Source organism: Kogia breviceps, chromosome 12 (genome assembly GCF_026419965.1).
Source record: "Kogia breviceps isolate mKogBre1 chromosome 12, mKogBre1 haplotype 1, whole genome shotgun sequence".
Classification (NCBI taxonomy): Eukaryota; Metazoa; Chordata; class Mammalia; order Artiodactyla; family Physeteridae; genus Kogia; species Kogia breviceps.
In genome coordinates, this window is record NC_081321.1 from 59,385,884 (window position 1) to 59,410,213 (window position 24,330).

A 24,330-nucleotide genomic window follows, 5' to 3' on the forward strand; every position below is an offset into this window, starting at 1 on the left:
AAGGGCTCTTTGGAGGTGGAATTTCTTATTCATGCATTTATTTGAGACATCCAGAAACATGAAAATTCTAAAGGTTATATTTTTAGAGAAAATGAGCACAGAAAACAGTTTCTTCTGGAAAGGTGAAATAAAATTCAGTGTTTTTAAGTCTTGCCAAAAAGTGCTCATAGGAATTAAGAAAGGCATTATGTGAGTTTAAGATTCCAGAAGATAACCCAAATAGCTAATTTGTTGAATAAGCACTACGGAGGGGTGCTTGCCAACATCTCGCTTAATCTTCACAGCTGCTCTGTGGGTAGGTACTGTTAGAACATTTTCCACATAAGGGAATTGAGACCTGGGAGTCTTTCATTTACTCAGACAGCCAGTAAGAAAAGGAGTTGGGATTTCAAGCTAGGTCTTGATGACTCCCAGAACTATGCAATATTTTACACTAAGAAGGCACTCATTGATTAGTTTCTGTTTCCTAATTCTCACATGTCAGCCCTGAATGGAGTAGTCATACATTAAATTATTTTTGTTCAGTCATATTTTGAGTACACAGTTACAGTAAATAGAATAAAAACAAGAGAGGAGGAAAATTGCAATGATGGAGATTTTGTTCACCATGAATATGTTTACATTTCTTTCTTTTACAAAGTGAGTAGGTTCAATAATTATTTGTTGATTGAGTACATGAATGAATTTTGTTATCCTAATTTGCATGAAGCTGCTGCTTTTACAGGGAGTGAACTGTGATGTTCCAGGAAGTTAGAAAGGGTATATATATATATACCCATTAGAAATGCTGAAGCTATCTTTTCTTCTCAGAAAACTTGTTTTGAAATATTAATATCACAACCGTTTTTTGTTCCTCACCCCTCCTCCCGCATCCATTTTCCTTCTCAGGAGTGTTGTTAATCAGCATCCACATAAAAGTTATCACTCATTGACGAAAATAAAGGGCTTACCTGGTCAAAAGTATTAGCATTTGAACCGCAGGTTCTTGTCTCTGGAGATGGGCCTATTTCACTAAAGCACCTGCCTGCTGTGTAGCTTTATTGGTCTTATAATCAGTGATTCAGAAAGTAGATAGAATAGTTGATATTGTTATCAGTGGGTGTAGCATACAGTTTTAATGAGTGATACTACAAAATTCTGAGGTCTTTTGAAACATGTGCTCTTAGAATCCCTAAGATTTTCTTTCAAATTTCTAAACAAAATTTTATTTCGAATAGGATCTATGTTTTGTTTTGCTTTGTTCTTCCTTCTTTATTTTCCCCTCTATATCAACTTCCCTATTAGAATCTGTTACACTGAAATCTCCCCGGTAGGCACCCAAGGCAGAAAGGAAGACCTGGCTTCATTTGCATGGGGGTGACACTGTTCTCTACACGAGGTAAAACAGGCTGGGAACGTCCCAGCTTGACCCTAATGTAAAATTCACGAGTGCTTATGGTGCACGTTCAGCAAGAGAAATAAAATGTGAATCTTTGTCTCCTTCAGACCAGTAATTAGTAGAGGAACTCAATTTATAACTTCAGGGGTTTCCATGTAACTGTCAGCTTGCAGCAGGAAGCATTTCTGTTCCTCTCTTCCACTCACAGTTGAACTAGACAGTCTTTCATCTGTAGAAAAGAGCTTTGTTCACTGTTACTATTACTTGTTAAGCTACCTTATTGTGTATATAATTGAATGATTTGACTAATCCCAGCCCACTTCTTTTTATGTATCTAAGGGAGTTTCCACATATTCTGCACTTGGTAAAATTTCTCTTGAAGTTCTACTTATTTAATATACCTTTAAATATTTAGAGCTATATGTTAATGGATTTATAAATATACTTTCTAAATGCTCCCTACCTAAAAATTCCGAAGCACAGATGCATTTTGACAAATCCTTACTTTCTACTGTACATTACAGATTATATTTTAAATGAATTCTATGGACATTAACTCAGTCTTTGTAAATGATGAATGTAGATGTATCCTAGATATCAGCTGCATCTGCCTTGACTTTTTAGATCTGAGATGGTTTCCAAGACACCTATTCTTCCCTCCCTCCCCCCTCCCTCCTTCTTTCTTCCTTCCTTCCTTCCTTCCCTCATTTATTTAATAACCATTTATTGAGTACCTCACAAATGCACTTTTCTATGTCATTGGGAGGCAGCTGCACATAAAAGAAGGCAAAAATCACTTCCCACCTGGGGCTTAACATTCTCTTAGGTAGAGCCAGACATTTAAGCAATTAGTGATACATAGAGCATGTCCGATGGAGATAAGTGCCATTAAAAATAAAGCCAGGGGCTTCCCTGGTGCGCAGTGGTTGAGAGTCCGCCTGCCGATGCAGGGGATACGGGTTCGTGCCCCTCTCCGGGAAGAGCCCACACGCCGCGGAGCGGCTGGGCTCGTGAGCCATGGCCGCTGAGCCTGTGCGTCCGGAGCCTGTGCTCCGCAACGGGAGAGGCCACAACAGTGAGAGGCCCGCGTACCACAAAAAAAAAAAAAAAAAAAAAAAAAAAAACCAAACGAAAAATAAAGCCAGAATGGAGGGATAGGAAGTGTGGGGAGCACATGGGGCCTGGAGAAAAGGCTGAATATTTCAAACAGGTGAATATGGAAAGCTTTATTGGGAAGCTGACTTTGGGGCAAAGAACTTAAGGGGGTGAAGGAGTAAGCCAAGTGGATATCATGGACGAGGACTCTAGGCAGAGAGAACACAGTGCCCAGCCTTTGAGATGGGAACTTTGTTCATGTATTTGAGGAACAGCAAAGAGGCAGGTAGGACTGGAACAGAGTGAATAAAGGAGTGAGAAATAGGAGATGAGGTCAAGGAGTAGTGGGTAGGTGACACATCCTGTAGAGCCAGCAGGCTGTGGTAAGGACTTTGGTTTTTTTATTGTTGTTATTTTGTTTGTTTGTTTGTTTTGGGGGGAGTATGATGGAGATCTATTGGTCAGTTTTGAGCAGAGGTATTACATAATCTGGCTTCTGTTCTAAAAGGGTCACTCGTCACTAGGTTGCATACACTGTAGGGCAATGGTTCTCCACTGAGGGGTGATTCTTTCCCTCAGAGGCACTTGGTAATATCTGGAGGCATTTTGTCTTTCACAACTCAAGGGGGACTGGTGGAGTGTGTACTACTGCCAGGGATGCTGCGAAACATCCTACAATGCACATGACAGCCAGATCCTACAACAAAGAGTTATCTAGCCCAAGATACTAATAATGCTGAGATTGAGAGATCCTGTTGTAGGGGGAAAGGGCAGAGGCGTGAAAACCAGTTAAGAGGCTATGGCAAAATTCAGGGAAAATTTGATATTGCTTGGACTAGGATATTAAGTGTGAGGTAGTCAGAAGTGGTCTAATTCTAGGCATATATTGAGAGTAGAGGCAGCAAATTTGCTGATGAACCCGATGTGGGATTTGGGGGAAAGAGACGTACCATGAGTGATTCCAAGGTTTTGCACCTAAGAACTAGAAGGATGGAATTGCCATTTACTAAGAGGTAAGGATTGTGGAAAGAGATCATTTTAAAGACTGATACGTCTGTTAAACATTTAGGTGGCAACTTGATGTCTGTAAGAAACTCAAGTAGACAGTTCAATTTACAAATATGGAGTTTGGCTGAGTAATCCAGCTAGAGATATACATTTGCCGGCATTTTATGATGTATAAAGCTATGAGGCTAGGGCTTCCCTGGTGGCACAGTGGTTGAGAGTCTGCCTGCCAATGCAGGGGACACGGGCTTGTGCCCCAATCTGGGAAGATCCCACATGCCGCGGAGCGGCTGGGCCCGTGCCGCTGAGCCTGTGCGTCCGGAGCCTGTGCTCCGCAACGGGAGAGGCCACAACAGTGAGAGGCCCGCGTATCACACACACACACACAAAAAAAAAGCTATGAGGCTGGATGGGATCACCGAGGCTGTGAGAGCAGGTAGAAAAGAGAATAGAAGGGACTTGCTGGGTGGCGCAGTGGTTAAGAATCCGCCTGCCAATGCAGGGGACACAGGTTTGATCCCTGGTCCGGGAAGATCCCACATGCCGCAGAGCAACTAAGCCCATGTGCCACAACTACTGAGCCTGCGCTCTAGAGCCCGCGAGCCACAACTACTGAAGCCTGTGCACCTAGAGCCCGTGCTCCATAGCAAGAGAAGCCACCACAGTGACCACAACGAAGAGTAGCCCCTGCTCGCCACAACTAGAGAAAGCCCGTGCACAGCAATGAAGACTGAATGCAGACAAAAAAAAAAAAGAGAGAATAGGAACCGTTTAGCAGTTAGAGAGATTAGGAGCTGGTAAAGGCTACTGAGAAGAAGCAAGTGATTAAGGCACTAAAGAAACAGGTATATTAGACGTTCTGGGCATTTGGTGAAGAAAGTATTTCACAGAAAAGCAGATGATAAATTGTGGTAAGTCGAGATAGATGAGGACAGAGAATTGATCATTCATTGAGGCTACCATGTGACCCGGGCAAGAGCAGTTTCAGGTCAAAAACCTGATGGGTGTGTTCAAGAGCAAATGGGGTGGATGCTGCAACTAGAGACAGTGAGTACAGATCACAGATCAGCATTTCTGAAAATTCTCTATGGGGAGGGTTCTGGAAATAGAGGGAAGGAGAAATATTTGTGTTCTAAAAATGCTCACTTCTTGAGAAGAACTGTTTCTGTGAACAGATCACATCCTTACCTCACAGGTTGTCCCTGTCCCAGATGTCAAGGGAGTTGTGGAACTTGCCTCTTTTTTTTGATTTGCATTAGAAAACCCCAAACAGACCTCCATCAGTTGGTCTGACTCTACTGGTGCTTTGCGGGGATGTGCGCATATGTAAGTGTCAGGGCATTACATTGCAAAAACCCCAAACAAACCCTTAAAATGTAATATTGAATCCTTCTTTTCTTAAAAATCACTTTGCTGTTCTGTCATAAACTCAGCAATATCTGCTCTCTTCCCAAATTTTTTTCTTCATCTCTAATGCTGAATAGTCTTAACTTTCTCTGCCATTGTATCATCTTATGCTAGCTCAGCTCTAAGGATTTGAGTTTCTGCTCCAAGTAGTTTATCAGAGTAGTTCCCTAAGAGGAATTCTGATGCTTTCAGCTGGGACAATATTGATTCTCTTTGTTGCATAAGGATATTCCTTTAACATTTTAAAGCCCCAATAGGCAGGAGGGTATGCTGTGTAAGGATTTGTTTTAAAATCTCTCCATTAGGTAATTAAAACGATTAGTAGGAGGTTTGTAGAGATTTTCTCTTTCTTGTTGTTACGTTGTAATGTGAGGTATAGAATCTACTTGATACAGTACAGCAAGCCTTTCTATAGCCCTGTGCCCTATTTTCATGAGAACTCTCTGAGGCATGGAGGTTTACTTTAAAAGAAGGTTGTTATAAAAAAAAAAAAAAGAAGGTTGTTATAGATATATAATTAACTTATCTTTCCTCTTATCCCCAAAACTTACTGACCACAGCTAGAAAAACAAATGGGTTTGTGTTTACTAAATGTGGGCCACTCTTAAGGGCTTCGTACATTCTAACCCATTTAATCTTTATTACAGCATTTTGAGGTAGTGGCTGTTATTTTCTCATTTTCCAGGTGACGAAATTTCGGCACTAAGTGACTAAGTAATGTACTCAGATCACACAGCAGGAATTAGTGGATTTATAATTCAAACCCAGGTTCTCTGGCTCCAGATTCTTGGGATTATGATGAAACAGATTCCAGAAACTTTGAGAATTCAGAGATTAAAATATGGGTGACCTTGGGCTTCCCTGGTGGCGCAGTGGTTGAGAATCCACCTGCCGATGCAGGGGACACGGGTTCGTGCCCTGGTTCGGGAAGATCCCACATGCCGCGGACCGGCTGGGCCCCTGAGCCATGGCCGCTGAGCCTGCGGGTCCAGAGCCTGTGCTCCGCAATGGGAGAGGCCACAGCAGTGAGAGGCCCGCGTACCACCAAAAAAAAAAATGGGTGGCCTTAATAAACTAGGTAATCTGATTGGTAGAGGAATAATGTAGTAACTATTTTTGTTAAATTCATATTGATGTTAAAAAGTAATATATGGTCCTTATAGAAAATTTGTTAAAAAAAATAAGCACATGTCTTATAACTCATAATTTCATCAATCAGATGATATATTTGAGTATTTTAAATGTTTTTTCATGATAGTTTTTTTTTTTTAAATAAGTCAACTAGGTGGCAGATAAAGTGACTCAAATTTGTATTGGAATATTTTGTTATTCATCCTATTTAGATTTCAATTAATTATAATAGCTTTCAGTTTTCTTTTGCTGCTACTTTGTAAATCAATACATTTCATAAAGGAGTTTGCTTGATTGCTTCTTTGCAGGACACCATGCTTTTATGAAGAGTTTGTTACTTCCTTGGCACAGTGCTGTAATTGTAGAGGGAGCACAGGTATTTTGTAACAAGAATTTATGGCTTCAAGGAGGTTGTGATTTCGTTAAGGGGAGAATATGATATTTACAGGAATTAATGGATTAGGGACTCACACTATATAGAATATAATCAAGCTCCAAAATTTTGTGGGGCAAAAATGTAGAACCATGTATTTAAGAATGTGGGATCATTGCATGATGCTGTAGGCATGAAAGGGACATAAAAAGAAGGCTTATCTTTACTAAAGTCCTGAAAAAAGAAACAAATTTAATCAGAGGTGGAAAAGAAAGGGGAGAAATGATTTTGAGAATTGTGTGGTGGGGAAAGCCATGGATACCTTAGGCTCTATGTATCATGTTGATGGAGTCTATTTTTCTAAAATGGAATAGATAAGCTATGGGATAAATTGCCCTATTGAAGTTCATGAATAAGACAGCCTAGCTTGAATGACTGAGTTTTGTTTAAGCCATAACAGATAGATCAGTTTCTTTATTGTGGTGATGATGATGGAGGTGATGGTGATGATGATGATTTGCTATTTGCAAGTAGTAAAGCTTTGGAGTTTTTTCCTTCATAAAATATTTGTATTGACTGCTATACATTTCACTCTCTGTGGTTATGTATCTTTTTTCTTCAAGTAATGGGTATATTTGTTGTTTTTAATTTGAGATGATAATCATATAATAACTATTCTCATTTTAATTATACATCTCATACTTGAGTTATTATTTGAGGCTTAATTTTTTTAAATGATGACTTTTCTTACCTTCCTTTTGATTAGGTAAATATTGAGTACTATATATATGTTTTGTTGATAGCCTCAAGTTAACACTGCTTTTTAAAATAAAATCTCTAGAAGCTCTTTATATAGTCTGTTCTAATTATGTATAATGTCTTTTCACTCCCAAGATGCTTCCTTTAACCAGAATCCCTAAAAATATTTGAATATACACTGGAACTATTTAATGATGTGGTTTCTTGGTGGAGACTAACATAAGGATCTCTGTAGGTTAACATTACTAGTGCATTTCTTAGGAAATCAGATGAGGCAGTTCTTTGCCTTCTAGTTTACCGGTACTTTAGAGAAATAAGTTTCTTCAAATGACTATCCTTTTCCCCCCTCTTTGGAATCAAATAACTATAGTCTCCCAGTTTTATGAAGGTAATTTATTTCTGAAAAACCCTTCATGTGGTGATTATCTCATCAACCCAACAGTTATCATGTCTTTTAATGGAAAATATTTTTTATATGTTCCTAACCTTCACTTTGTGCTGAAACACCACCAAACCCTATTAAAACAGACACAGTTACTTCAATATTTAACAAGTATTTTAACACAATTTAGCAAGGCATTTCCCCCTTCATTAATTATTCTATAATATGGCCATTTAACTGTTCTTGTTAAGCTGTTTTGCAGCTATTACATGCTATATGCTTCCAAGATTGTACTAGGAAACAAAACATATATACGATGCTCAATGTTTATAATATTCAGTTACTAATACAAAAAAAGAAATAAACAAATCAATGAAAACAATGCCTTTTAGAGGGAATGATGCATAAGATTATTACTGCTATAAACTAGCAAATCACAAGTACACTGGGTGGAGAATTTTATGCAACACAAACCAGCTATAGAACTGAATTAGCTAATTAATTCAACAGCATTTGTTGAGTAGTTACCATGTATATTGTACTCAGCAACAGTGGCCTCTTCCACTAGAAGCTTACAGTCTAGTTAAAGAGAAGTTTTTTATTATTTAGCTAGTTTACCAATATTGTTACTTCTTCAATTTGTTTACTGCCTTCCTCCCTCTTTCTCTGGTTTTAAGAATTTCAGAGCTTCACAACTTTGGATTTACTCCTAAGTATATTTTCACTAATTCAGTCAGGGTTTTGTGAAATATTGTTTATCCTGAAAATGAATGCAACGTTAGAAAGTGCTTAACTTAATCAGGGCTTATTTATAGATGCCTCCAAGGCATTGTTTTACATATTTCAACAGAGGTATTTGGCCCTTACAACTTTGCCATTAAGCTAGGAAATAACTACTTTAAACATTTTCCTATGTAGTCATTGCACGAGTCTTGTGCCATATGCTCTGCTCTCTTTCCTATTAATATGGGTCGAGTAGTGTTGGTCCGGTAATGGACACCTCCTCCTCTTGTGCACCTGATCCTATCCTCTCTCACCTGCTCAAGGACATCCCTTTAGCAATTCTCTCTTCTCTTTCCTGGATCTTCAATTCTCCATCTTTGTTGGGTCTTTCCCCATCAGCATTAAAAACATAGTGCTATTTCTCTCAGCCTAACCACACACATGTGCACTGACTGCAGCTACTATACCATTCTCTCCTTTATTTTACAGCTAAACTGCTTGAAAAGGTTGTCCGTCTCCACGTACTCCAATTTCTTGCTTTCCCTTGTCTCTTGAGTGCACTCTACATCAGGCTTTTGCCCCCAACACTATACTAAAACTTCTCTTGTTGAGTTCAATAATGCTTCTACATTGCTAAATCCAATGGCCAATTCTCAGTCTTCATCTTGAGCTATCAACAGCGTCTGACACAGTTGTTCTTTCCAAATCCTTGAAACACATTTTTCACTTGTCTTTCAAGGCAACACATTTTCCTGTTTTGGGGGTTTGTGTTTCTTTACTGGACATTCTTTCCGAGTCCAGTTCGTCCTCCTCTTCCTCTCTCTAGCTGCTTAATACTGGAGTGCCCCAGGACTCCGGTTTTGCATCTCTTCTCTTTGATACCTACGTTGGTGGTGACCTCACCCAGCCCCATGGCTTACATGTCATCTGCTGATGCTTGGTCCCCAAATTTACATCTCCAGCCTGGTTCTTACTCCTCAACTCCAAACTTCTACATTCTACTGACTATTTGTTAGCTACATTTGGATGCCTAATGAATATCTCAAATTAACACGTTCATATTTAGCTTCAGATATTAAACCACTATCTTGCTCCTTCCATCGTCTTCCCCATCTCAGTAAACGGGAGCTTCATCCCTTCAAAAGTTGTTCAGGTAAAAAAAAAATCCTTAGACTTGTAGTGTTTTTCTCTCATGTTACTCATCGAAACCATCAACAGATCCTTTTGGTTTCACATTCTGAATGTATTTGGAGTCTGATCACTTCTCCGCACCTCCAAAGCTACTACTCTCATTCTTGCCCAGGGGAAGAGTTCAACCTCACTGAAATGTGAAGTTAAAGTGGTATGAGAACGTGAGATACTTGAATTTACTGAGTTCTTGGGAAGGATATTGGACTTACCTGGTGATGTTGCACTCCTGCTCGAATGTTCCAATGGCTTCCCATTAATAATAGAGTAGAATCCAGAATTCTTCTTTGGCCTGCAAGACCCTTGAGGATGTGGCCACTTGCTGCTACTCCAACTTTATCTCCTACTTCCCTCCTTCTCACTCTCCCTGTTTCAGCTGCAGTGCCATCCTTGTGTTTTCTCCAACGTACCGAGCATGTGCCAGCCTTGGGTCTTTGCATTCATTCTTCCCTCAGCCCAGAACTCATTTCCTTCAGATATGTGCATGACTGAAATATCACCTTTTCCAGTGAGGTCTTCTTTGATCCCCCTACTTAACTTGCAGCCTTGTCAATCACTTCCCATCTCTCTTCCCTGATTTACTTTACTCCATAGCACTTTCTATTGTCTTCCTTAATATGTATTTTATTTCTGTTTTATTTTATTTATTATCTGTCTCCAGGCTACCTCTCCTCCTTTGCCAAATGTGAATGTTCTATGAGAACAGACATTTTTTTTGTCTGTTTGTCTTCTGCTCTATTCTCTCTGCCTAGAACAGTGCTTGGCCCAAGGTAGGTAATCAATAAATTATTGTTGAATGAATGAGTAATCGCTGACTTCTTTCTCTTTTAACTCTCTTTACCACACTAGAAAGGGGAAAAAGGCAAAGCTTTGGCTACTTTGTGAATGAAATAAAATATGATTTCTTTTTAACAGAATAAACAAAGAAATAATGGTGATGTTCATTTAAACTAACAAGGAAACTCTTTTTTTGGTAAATACAAGTGAAAGAGGTGAAAGTTGGATTAGTTATAATTGCAGCCACTTTCCTACTAGAATTTATGTAAAGGAAATATTTGGTGAAAAATGGGTGAGTTGATACCAAGAAGAAGTATTGAGCTTTTGGTTTATTATCTTGGCAACTCTAGACTGAGGCTGTTAAGAGGCCATACTTTGTACCTGGAATGATTTTGCAATCTGAAAATGAAATAAGTATCTAGTTGTCTATGAGCTCTTGTTGTTCTTTGAAATGAAAACAACATTTACTCATGGGTTTGATAACATTGTTAAATACCCGTTATATACTAGATACTGTTCTATTAGATACTGAAGAATCTGCAGGTAACCAAAGAGACAACAGTCCCCATCCTCATTGGGCTTATATTTTAATAGGGCAGAGAGGCAAACAATAAAATAAGTATATTATGTTAGAAAGTGATAAGTACTCTAGAGAAAATAAAGCAGAGAAGCAAGTGTCAGAAATATTGGTGGGGGGAGGTGTTGAAGTTTTAAACAGGTTGGATGGTCAGGGAATGCCTTGCTGAAAATGGTGACATTTGATTCAAAATCTGAAAGAGTGTGGGAACTCTAAGGAAGAGGGTATCTGACTTGTTGAAGAACCAGTGTGCCTGATGCAGAGTGAATGAGGCAGAGTGGGGTGAGATGAAGTCTGAGAAGTAACTGTGCCAGGTGGTGAAGGATGTTGTTGGTCAGCCATTGAATGACATTCACTTTTATTTTGAGCAAAGGCATTGCTCTAGTGGCTTGGGCTGCCATAACAAAATCCATAGACTGGGGGGCTTTACCAACAGAATTTTATTTTCTCACAGTTCTGGAGGCTGGAAGTCTGAGATCAGAGTGCCAGTATGGTTGAGTTCTGGTGAGAGCTCTCTTCCTGGTTTGCAGATGTCCACCTTCTTGGTATGTTTTCACATGGCATAGGGGGACAAGCAAGCTCTCTGGTGCTTATTCTTGTGAGAATACTAATCTCATCATGAGGGCCCTATTCTTTTGACCTCTTCTAAACCTGAATACCTGCTTCTAAAGGTCCCATCTCCAAATACCATCACATTGGGAGTTAGGGCTTCAACGAATGAATTTTGGGGGATATAATTCAGTCCATAACAGGCATGATCTGGCATGACTTACATTTTTAAGGGATCACATTGGCTGGTTCATGAAGAATAGGTTGTTGGGAGAAAGGGAGTCAAACCCAAAGCAGAGAGAAGCTATTGTATTAATCCGAGAAATTAATACTGTATCAGACCAGAGTCATACCAGTGGAGGTGGTGAGAAATGGGCAGATTCTGAATATTTTGAAGGGAGGATCAACAGAGTTTACTACTTTACAATAGGACTTCAAATGAAGGTTTGATGTCAGTTTCAACTCCAGTTTAGAAAATTGTGTCAAGTTTGAAAAACTGTGAGGTTTCTTTTCTCCCCCCCTGTGGCTTACTTTTTCTGTGTAGCTACAATGGAAGGGAACAATGTTTTTATGCCTCCTTCTCTTTTTCTTGGTCATTTGAAGTTAACATAGCAAGATAAAGAATTTATATTTTCTGTGTTTTCTAGATGGAGCAGCTGTATTTAGAACAAAATTGTGGTTGTAATAATCCTCTTCTGAGAGTGAGTTACTTCCTTCACTGGCCATTGGTCAATCTGGAATTAATTATAGCCAAATTGCTATCCAAAGCCCTGGAGAAAGGGAGGACCATTTCATTAAAGTCTAGGCTGGGGACTACTGCTGACAGAAGCACTGCCAATCAGGCAGTTTTAAAAGAAAGGTGACTATTGCCATAAACTTGAGAGCTAAACTAGCTTATATTGAGATCAGAAGGTTTTTCCAAATAGCTTCATTTCAGGAAACTGAGACTTAGGGATAGTTATGTAAAGTAAGGTTAAGTATCTAAAAGTCAATTAAGGCAAACTGCTCTTGGGAGAGAAAGAGTCAAAATACATTTTTTTTCTTTTCTTTGTTCCAGTATAATTTTGATAGTGTTCCTTATCCAATTCAGAACTTTTCAGATGTTTCCACTGTAAAGATTTGCCATGATTACTTACTGATTATCATTTCAAAGGTTTAGGAATTCTAAGTGGTAATCATAATCAGGGCATCCCTTTGCCTTTGGCATTAAAGTCTTTTGATCTTATCAGATAATAAAGGGTAATAAACATCCTTGCTGTAAACCATAGAATATCTACTTATAATTTTGTAAGGTGAGAAGCAGATGTGATGTTGTAACCTGAGTGAGGTGTACGTATTTTGTTCACTCCCTTGTCAAATATAGGAGAGCAAACCATATAAAATTCAACTTGGATGGATATTGGGAGATTATTACAAAGTAAAAAGAATGTTAGAAAAAAAATTCTAGCTAATGTAGAAGTGATATAATCATTTGAATGAAGTAGTATCACTGATGTACTTTTTATACAGCAGAAACTAACATACCATGTAAAACAATTATACTCCAATAAAGATGTTTAAAAAAAGCTGAAAAAAATGTCATTCTCATTAAAAAAAAAAAATCAGCTATTTTTAAAAGTTTTAACATTACGACTTTATCTACCATGACACTGGGGGATCTAGGATTGAGACTAAAACGTTTTAAGAGATTTCAAGTGTAAAATGGACTACTAGTCCATCTTTAGTCTCAAAATTTTTCATTCCTCTCTCCTTGAGAATTTTGATGCTGCTGCTTATGGACTTTGAAATGTAAAACAAACTGAAGTGTAAAACAAACTTTAGTAAGGGAGGTTGCAATATACAAGCAGAGCAAATCCAATATGGTAGTTGTAAATGAAGGCTTTAGGGCATTTAAGCCTTTTAAAGGGTAATTTTGAGAGACGGTGAGTCTCAAATGCCATTTTTCAGTTGGAGGAATTTTAATGGTTTATAACTTAGATTTATTCTTTATTGGCTTTATTATTTTTCCTTGTGGGTTCTAAATTCATATGGGAAATAATTCATGAGTGACCTAGAGTGTATCTTCAATAGTATAAAATAGGATGGTTTTAGCTTTTAAATACTTTAGCAATTCTTTTTATTTAACAGACAGAAAAATATTAACTAAACTGTAAAATAGTTGGTAGGTTGATAATGTTTAGGATCATTTAGCTTCTTAAGTACATTGAGATATAACCTGTTAATTTTTATTAATACCAATAAGCCAGCTGGTAAACGGTATGAAACTTGATGAGCAAAATTCTTCTCCTGGGCAAAACCAATACTCCATGTCTGTAGCAGAAATTTGGATATACCCCAAATCATGAATTCTTACTGCTATGGTTTGAATTATATCTCCCTCAGATTCATATGTTGAAGATTTAATTCTCCTTGTGACTGTATTTGGAGACAGGAGGTAATTAAGAGGTAACTGAGGTTAAATGAGGTCATAAGGGTAGAGTCCTAATCCATTAGCTTTGGTGTTTTATAAGAAGAGGAAGAGAGAGAGATCTCTATCTTCCACATGAGGACACAGTGAAAGGTGGGTGTTGACAAGCCAAGAAGAAAGGAAGAGAGCTCTCGCTAGAACCTAACCATGCTGGCAACCTGAACTCAGATTTATAGCTTCCAGAACTGTGAGAAAATGAATTTTTGTTGTTTAAGTCACACAGTCTATGGTATTTTGTTATGGCAGCCCAAGCTGTCTAACACTTCCGTGCATGGGCTTGAGTCATTTACAGTGCTGTTTGGTTAGGCCGACGTGGGGATGACAATGAGGAATAGGCCAAAATAAAGACTGTAGCAACCACTTGAATTATGCAGGCCTTTCCATTACCATTCTATTTTGCTTCAATTACTTTGACTACTTAAGAAGAAATCAGTGCTTTACCTTTTAAAGTATCATTACTTTGCCTCTCCCTCTTATCTGTAGTGAAAAAACTCTGTGATTAGAAAGAATTTTAATAATGTAAAGAAGTCTCCATAATCAATATCATAGTGGTTGGTCAGCAAACTTTCTCTGTAAAGGGTCAGGTAGAAAATATTTTCAGCTTTGTGAACCATACTTGGCTGCAACTTTTCAACTCTTGCAAGACTGTGGCAACCGTAGCCAACATATAAATTAATAAACATGGCTATGTCCCAATAAAATGTTATTTACAAAAACATATGGCTGGCCAGATTTGGCCCATAGGCTGCAGTTTGTTGAATCCTATATTACTCGATAACCTCATTGTTCAACAATGTAAAAATTACAAATCCCTCAAACCAGCAGATCCTTATTAGGGATTTGTTTTTTCTACATTTTTTATAAATGCTTAAGAGTTAAACTGAATTGGTACATTCAAAATACTTAGTACACTTTGTTCATTTGTTTTGATCCTAAGTATATAAAGAATACGTACATTAATGTAATTTAAATTTGTATTAATAAAAAATAATTATATACTACATTATTTATACACTATATATCAATTTATTAATATATACCTTTAAAAACTAAATATGGTATATTTGTATAAAATCTATTTATTTAGATATACTGATTACATACATATTTGCATCTTATATATCACACACTGTATTCATATCCTATATTCACATGAAGGCTATTATATCAAATACCCTTATATAATTTATTTCACATTGTCACCAAAAATGAGTAATGTCTGGAAACCTTGATTTTGTCAGGATTAAGATGTCCATTTTTCTCTGCAACCTCTAATTTCAAATTAAGAAAGGAGATAGTAGAGAATGGCTGAGATTGAGAAGAGGAGAGTTGTGAGATAATTGTCTTAGAGGGTGGGAGAGCAAAATCATAACAGAAATACAGTATGATTGCTGCACAGCAGAGGGGCCCACTTAACTATATGGTCATAAATGTAAAACTTATACCATCAGCAAGTCAGTGCAGGCACAGGATAGGCATAGAGTAGTGTGGAGGTTTTGCTGAGTGAGAACGATGGAGAGAGGGCCAAGGAATTGAAGATAACAAGAAGGGAATTATTAAATAATGACAGTGATGCCCATATCATCTAACCTGGGTGAAATGGGGACCTAGGATATGAGAGGAGGAGTGGCTGTGAAAATGTGTAGAATTAATAGGTTGGAGATCCCAGAGAGGAGGGTGAAGTATTGTTGAAGCAGAAGAAGTGGCAGAACAAGGCTGTACAGATAGGATGTTACAAGCAAGAAGTGAACTGCTTGACATGAAGACATTTCCGGGTGGTACAGTTATTGGGAATGACAATGTCCAGCGTATGACTATGGTCTGGATGTGGTCAATGGAAAAGAACACTAGAACTAAGGAGATCAAGGCCTCTCAAGCGTTTTGAAAGATTATCCATGTGGCCATTGAGACATGCAAGAAGGGTGACAGAAGAGTGGTGGAAACAAGCTCAGTGTTTCTTGATCATCAATGAGGCAGCATTTAATGAAATGCGATGCCTGGGAGGCAACAGCAGATGAATTCGGGAAACAGGCGGTATCACTTACACAAAGCTGGGATTTTTAGGAAGGTGGTATAAGTAGCTTTAAACAAGGATGATACTTCCAGGCTTGTATGTTGTGGGGTGTGAAAGAAAAATCACCCCCATTTGAGAGAGTGTCCTTCAAGATATAGCCAAGTTTCAATTAGAGCTAAAACACTCAAGAAAGAGACAAAGAAACAAAACAAAACACTGAGAAAAGAAATTAAGGAGATAGGAAATTTGCTAATGATGCCTAGGGAGTTCCAGAGGGTAGAATGAAAGAGCTTGGAACAGATGTGAATTTGAATCGGATTAGGGGATGTACACATATAAATATGGCAAAGACTCAAGTAGTTGAGAGATACCCTGGATGCTTGGGATTATGATGGTTGAATAGGAGTCATTGTCTATTAAGAAAAGTCAATAATCAAATCTAATTATGACTTTATTCTCTGTACAATTTTTTTCTTAGGAAATTTGTTATTCCTAAGAAAAGGAAGAGTTGTGTTGGGAAATGAGAGGGGTAAAAGTCACAAATACATGCTGCTCTGTGGATTTCCTTTAAATCCTGTTGAAAGTGGCATGTTTAGAATCTACCTGTTACCTGAGCTATGAGTCAAATTGCTCAGTGTTTAGAATTTGAGAGCTCAGGAAATGTTGTCTTGCCTCATTTATTAGACACTGGTGACTATTAACACATTTAAGTTTAGCACATTAATAAGGTAGGCCGGAAAATAGTTCATCTTAACATTTCTAAGTCTAGGCAGTTAATTGTCTAAACTAGTATTTCTTAAATTTTGCCACCTTCAGAACACAAACGGGTAGTGTATACCTAAGCACATTCACACAAGCCAGATGAATTACTAATTGTCATCCCAACCCATTCATTCTCACCCAGTGAAGCACTGCAGAAAGCAAATGTATGGGAATTGTATCGCTATATTAACCCTGATTCAAACAGAGAAAAGACTTATTAATATTAAGCTTTAACACTTTCATGAAATTTGTAGTAACATCTTTGTAATACTTGTGACACATTTCACATCTGAGCTCAGCAATCTGAGAGTCACTGTCTAGGCTCAGTACAAAAAACATATCAACTATAACACAGCACTATATTGTTCGAAATAAATCAACCACTGTCTAAGAAAGAGAATCAGCGTATTTCCTTTTCTGTAATCCTTTATTTGTTTTTTTTTATCTCTTATCTTCAGTGACTGATATGTTTGACAACAGATACACAAAATCTGACACTGTCATAGCAGACCCTCAATTTTGCTATTTGCTAGGTTTAAAAATGTGACAGATTCTGAAATATGAGATGTGTTCCCTGAAATTGACTGTTTGCTTAAGCGCTCTCCTTCCCCACCGCTTCCTTGTTCCCCCCTTCCTTCTCGGGAAATAACTGCATCGCAACATGAGGGACACCGTCTTGTGGCCCAAGTTCTGAAACGTGGGCTGTGTAGGCATGAGGCTTACTAAGTCACCTCTGATCTTCTGTGAGCTCTAACTTATTTGACATTTGTGATGTTAAACAGGTAAACATTCCCACCATAGAACTTTTGTTTCCCCCACCAGGCCTGCTCCATCTTCCATCTTCATTTTAACAAATGGCAGCCCGAGGTAGAGGGATACTTATGTAAACTATTGAAGAGTCAGTCTTGATTCTGTCTTCTGTATAGCCTTCATGCAACTCATCAGCAAGTCCTCTAGGCTTCTACCTTCAACATGTATACTGTGTTTTACTCTTTCTCCCTATTTCTACTGCTATTCCCTAGTCCACGTCACCATCTTCTTCCTCCTATATTACTGAACCAGCCTCTAAACTACTCTCTCTCTTGCAACTTTTTTGCAACCTTCCCTGCTGCCCGATTCTATTGTCTAAAGAACAACCAAGAGTGAGCTTTTAAAAATATAAATCACATTTACATCTGTCTCTCCCTGTATGACCAGGCCACCTAAGATGGCTATTCTCTTGCTCTCTGTATATCTCCTGCTCGACCAGTCCCTGCTTCACCTACACCATACTCATATGACTGACCTTCCCTCTTAATCATGGAGCCAAACCAGTAAATGCTTATGTACTTGACCATGACTCCAAGTAGTGATTGCTCTAATCTTTAGATGAGAAGTGCTCCACTATGATAGTTTATCAAAGGGGAAGACATATGCCCAGTGAAGGTCGTTAGCCCGAGGGGCTAGAGGGACATGCCACTCTGCTGGTTCACCTGGTAACTGATGAGCTAACCTGAGGTCAGTTCCCCCTATAACTGGTAGCTCCCTCTCCTGCCCCAGAGGGAAAGCTGCTGCCATGTCCTGCCTGCAGTCTGCCGTCCATGATGCGGTGTCACTCCAAGACCTTCTTTCTTCAGACGTGTAAGATCCCCCACCTATTAAACCATTGATGTCTCTGTCACTGACTGCAGGGCTCTTTCTTCGGTATTAATGCTGGGCAAGTACAGGGCTTGAAGGCCTGTGCAGTGCAACCTAACACTCCCTCTGTTGCTTCCCATCAAATTTAGAACAAGTCCTTATGTCAACCTATGGGGACCTCCATGATCTGACTCCTGGTTACCTTTCTGACCAAACCCACCATTGCCTTTGTGCTTATTCCTCTCTATCTATATGATTTTTTTAATGCTTACTTGAATACGCCAGTCTCATTTCATCCTTTAAATTATTGCTCCTTCAGTCTGAAATGCTTTTTCACTAGCGACATATTTTGGGAATATGTTCAAATGCCACCTCCTATCAGAGATAGACATTCCCTGATGATCTTATCAAAAGTAACTACCCGTTAGATCCTATCTCCTTGTCCCTCTTTATTTTTCTTTATAGCATGTATATATGCATTGTATTGTATATTTTGCCATTTATATAATAATGCCTACTTTTTCAACTGGAAATTTCCTAAGGGCAGGAATTTTATCTTGTTAACCATGTATGATTTCTCAGTGCCTGATGTAAGGGAACAAAACTTGCCACCCCCAAATATGTCTCTTTGTCTTGAGGATTATTTGGGGCTGATAGTTTTTAAGAAACAAAAGGCTCAGGAAGAGCTTTTACCTCCTCCCCTTTACTGCCTAAAATAATTTAGATAAAGGGCCTGTTCCAGGAAGAGGAACTATCACCATAAATAACTAAAGTATAATATGAGCTAGGTGTGGTAGACTGGGGGAAACTTAGCTATGCCTCTTTGATCAAAGTCCTCTCTGGGTCCTATTGACTTTGCATGACCCAGCAAATATGTATTTACTAGCAAACTTTTGTTCACCAAACATTTGCTCTTTTTCATCTTCCTGTAAGTTGCCTTTCTTTCTTTTGAAGTCCCCCCACCCTCTTCTCCTTCTCTCAGATGGCATAATAAGCTTCCATTGTCTAACTTGTACTTGGGCCCCATATCCTTATGGAATCACTGAATGCATGTAATTAAAATTTGGTTTTCTCCTATTAATCCGTCTAACGTCTCTTTAATTCTTGGACCAGCCAGAAGAACCTAGAAAGGTAAAGGAAATTTTATTTTCCTCCCCCATCCTGACGTACAATAGATGCTCAATAAATATGTACTGGATAAGTGAATTATTGAAACATCAGTGTTTGATTGTAAATTATCCCTAGTTCACTATATTTTTTCTTTCTCTAAGTTTAGATAGTCTCAATTATTTTAAGTCATCAGAACCCAATTTAAAAATTAAATCTGAAATGGGATAGGGCAGAGTCAAGATGGCAGTGTGGGAAGACACAGAGTTCATGTCTCCCTATAACTAGGGCACCTGCTGGATGCTGGTGGGGCACCCCGATGCCCAAGGAGACAGGAAGAACCCCCAAGCAAACCAGTAGGATGTGGGGAGACTGAGGGGGGAGGAGAAGTGGAGGCCAGACAGGACCGGTGCCCCGAGGGGTGGCTTAGAGGTGGGGAGGGGTTCCCACGCCTGGAGGGACCTTCTGGAGCTCGGATCAGGGGAAGCTGGCCCAGCGTTTCCCCTGCCCAGTCGGCCGGGGAAGTGTGCTCGGCTCTGGAACCAGGTCCTATGCCCTCAGAGGTCCCCTCCAGGCCCAGTTGGGCCTGGGGATGTAGGAGGGAGGCCAGGAGAGAACAGAAGAGGCAGGCAGGAGGGGCCCTCCAGGACCAGAGGAGCAGGAAAAGAGTGGAGGGCGTTTGCCCTGCCCATTCGGGGACGGGGAACCTGCTGAGCTCCCAGGCCAGTCCCCCATCCTCCAAAGCCCCCTCCAGGCTGAGTGGTTCCTGGGGACATAGAAGGGAGGCCAGAGAGATCAGGAGAGGCAGGTGGGACAGGACCTTCAGGACTAGAGAAGCAGGAGAGGAGCGGAGAGCATTTGCACCACCTACTCAAATCCAGGAAGCCTGCTGGGCTCCCAGGTGGGGTCCCCCGCCCTCTGAGACCAGAGGCGGGAGGCAGGCCTGGGCCCTTTCTGTTCTGTTGAGCCTAAGCCACACACCCCCACGTCCCCCAGGGCCTTTTCCAGCCCTGTGGGTCCTAAGCATAGGCCCCACCCACTGCCCAAACCTTGTCGCTGCTTAGGCCCTGCCCTCCACAGCCAAGGCCTTTTCAACGTTTGTTGTTTTCCCTCCTCCTCTTTTTTACAACTGTGGTTCCATTTTACCTTCCGATTATTGTTTCATCTATATTTTTATTTATATATTTTTTCTAACATATCTGTTAGTTTCCTAGTCTAATTTTATTTTTTACTTTGTTATTGTTCTCCATTTATTTATTTATTTTTTTGCCATGCCACAAGGCTTGTATGATCTTGGTTCACAAACCAGGGGTTGGGCCAAAGCTCCTGTGGTGGGAGCTCCGAGTGCAAACCACTGGACTAAGAGAGAACCTCAGACCCCCGGGAATATTAATCGGAGTGAGGTCTCCCGGAAGTCCTTATCTCAGCATCAAGACCCAGCCCTACCCAACAGCCTACAAACTCCAGTGTTGGAAGCCTCAGGCCAAACAACCAGTAAGACAGGAACACAATCCCACTAATGAAAAAAAGGAAAAAAAAAATGAGATAGCAAAAAAAAATGTCACAGATGAAGGAGCAAGGTAAAAACCTACAAGACCAAATAAATAAAGAGGAAATAGGCAATCTACCTGAAAAAGAATTCAGAGTAATGATAGTAAAGATGATCCAGAAACTTGGAAACAGAATGGAGGCATGGATTGAGAAAATACACGAAATGTTTAACAAAGATAGGAAAGAACTAAAAAAAAAAAAACTAAGATGAACAACACAATAACTGAAATGAAAACTACACTAAAAGGAATCAAAAACAGAATAACTGAGGCAGAAGAAAGAATAAGTGAGCTGGAAGACAAAATGGTGGAAATAACTGCCAAGGAGCAGAATAAAGACAAAAGAATGAAAAGAATTGAAGACAATCTCAGAGACCTCTGGGACAACACGAAACACAACAACATCAAATTATAGAGTTCCTAGAAGAAGAAGAGAAAAAGAGAGTCTGAGAAAATATTTGAAGAGATTATAGTGGAAAACTTCCCTAACATGGGAAAGGAAATAGTCACCCAAGTCCAGGAAGCACAGAGAGTCCCATACAGGATAAACCCTAGGAGAAACACACCAAGACACATATTAATCAAATGAACAAAAATTAAATTTAAAGAAAAAATATTAAAAGCAGCAAGGGAAAAACAAAAAATAACATACAAAGGAATCCCCATAAGGTTATCAGCTGATTTTTCAGCAGAAACTCTGCAGGCCAGAAGGGAGTGACAGGATATACTTAAAGTGATGAAAGGGAAAAACCTACAACCAAGATTACTCTACCCAGCAAGGATCTCCTTCAGATTCGATGGAGAAATCAAAAGCTTTCCAGACTAGCAAAAGCTAAGAGAATTCAGCACCACCAAACCAGCTTTACAACTAAAGATAAAGAAACTTCTCTAGGTGGGAAACACAAGAGAAGAAAAAGACCCACAAAAACGAACCCAAAACAATTAAGAAAATGGTAATAGGAACATACATATCGATAATAAACTTGAATGTAAATGGATTAAATGCCCCAACCAAAAGACACAGAATGGCTGAATGGATACAAAACAAGATCCAAATATATGTTGTCCACAAGAGACCCACTTCAGACCTAGGGACACATACAGACTGAAAATGAAGGGATGGAAAAAGATATTCCATGCAAATGGAAATCAAAAGAAAGCTGGAGTAGCAATACTTGTATCAGATAAAATAGACTAATAAAGATGGTTACGAGAGATAAGGAAGCACACTACATATTGATCAAGGGATCAATCCAAGAAGATGATATAATAATTATAAATGTTTATGCACCCAACACAGGAGCAACTCAATACATAAAGCAAATGCTAACAACCATGAAGGGGGAAATCCACAGTAATGCAATAATAGCAGGGGATTTTAACACCCCAGTTACATCAATGGACAGATCATCCAAACAGAAAACAAATAAGGAAACACAAGCTTTAAATGACACAATAGACCAGATAGATTTAATTGATATTTATAGAACATTCCACCCAAAAGTGGAAGAATACACTTTCTTCTCAAGTGCACATGGAACATTCTCCAGGATAGATCACATCTTGGGTCACAAATCAAGCCTCAGAAAAGTTAAGAAAATTGAAATCGTATCAAATATCTTTTCTGACCACAGCGCTGTGAGATTGGAAATCAATTACAGGAAAAGAATTGTAAAAACCACAAATACATGGAGGCTTAGCAGTGCACTACTAAATAACCAAGAGATCACTGAAGAAATCAAAGAAGAAATTTTAAAAATACATAGAAACAAATGACAATGAAAACACAACCACCCAAAACCTATGGGAAGCAGCAAAAGCAGTTCTAAGAGGGAAGTTTATAGCAATTCAGTTTCACCTCAAGAAACAAGAAAAATCTCAAACAATCTAACTCTACACCTAAGGCAACTAGAGAAAGAAGAACAAAGAAAACCTACAGTCAGTAGAAGGAAAGAAATCATAAAGATCAGAGCAGAAATAAGTGATATAGAAATGAAGAAAACAATAGCAAAGATCAATAAAACTAAAAGTTGGTTCTTTGGGAAGATAAACAAAACTGATAAACCCTTAGCAAGACTCATCAAGAAAAACAGGGAGAGGATGCAAATCAATAAAATTAGAATGGACAACCATGTAGAAATGGACAAATTCTTGGAAAGGTACAATTTTCCAAGACTGAAGCAGGAAGAATTAGAAAATATAAACTGACCTATCACAAGTAATGAAATTGAAACTGTAATTTAAAATCTTCCAACAAACAGAAGTGCAGGACCAGATGGCTTCACAGGCAAATTCTATGAAACATTTAGAGAATAGCTAACACTGATCCTCTCAAACTCTTCCAAAAAGTTACAGAGGGAGGAACACTCCCAAATTCATCCTACAAAGCACCCTCACCCTGATAACAAAACCAGAAGAAGATATCCACCCCCAGAAGAAAATTATAGAGCAATATCATTGATGAACATAGATGCAAAAATCCTGAACAAAATACTAACAAACAGAATCCCACAACATATTAAAATGATCATACACCATGATCAAGTGGTATTTATCTCTGGGGTGCAAGAATTCTTTAATATATGCAAATCAATCAATGTGGTACACCATATTAACAAATTGAAGAATAAAAGCCATATGATCATCTTGATAGATGCAGAACAAGCTTTTGACAAAATTCAACACCCATTTATGATAAAAACTCTCCAGAAAATGGGCATAAAGGGAACCTACCTCAACATAATGAAGGCCATATATGACAAACCCACAGCAAACATCATACTCAATGGTGAAAAACTGAAAACATTTCCACAAAGATCAGGAATAAGACAAGGATGTCCACTCTTGCCACTCTTATTCAACATAGTCTTGGAAGTCCTAGCTATGGCAATCAGAGAAGAAAAAGAAATAAAAGGAATCCAAACTGGAAAAGAAGAAGCAAAACTGTCACTGTTTGCAGATGATATGACACTATGCATACAAAATTCTAAAGATGCCACCAGAAAACTACTAGAACTAATCAATGAATTTGGTAAGGTTGCAGGATACAAAATTAATGCACAGAAATCTCTGACATTCCTATACACTAACAATGAAAGATCAGAAAGAGAAATTAAGGAAACAGTCCCATTTACCATTGCAAGAAAAAGAATAAAATACCTAGGAATAAACCTACCTAGGGAGGTGAAAGACTTGTACTCAGAAAACTGTAAAACACTGATAAAAGGAATCAAAGATGACATAAACAGATGGAGAAATATACCATGCTCTTGGACTGGAAGAATCAATATTTTAAAAATGAGTATACTACCCAAAGCAGTCTACAGATTCAATGCAATCCCTATCAAGCTAGCAATGGCATTTTTCACAGAATCAGAACAAAAAAATTTACAATTTGTATGGAAACAAAAAAGACCCCGAATAGCCAAAGCAATCTTGAGAAAGAAAAACGGGGCTGGAGGAATCAGGC

The 24,330-nt window shown here is 38.8% G+C and overlaps 1 protein-coding gene across 1 annotated transcript in view; it reads left to right on the forward strand.

The window, feature by feature from the left end:
* TRHDE (thyrotropin releasing hormone degrading enzyme) overlaps positions 1-24,330 on the forward strand; it is a 430,192-nt gene that overhangs the window by 127,019 nt on the left and 278,843 nt on the right. The gene's annotated exons all lie outside the window — the stretch shown is intronic.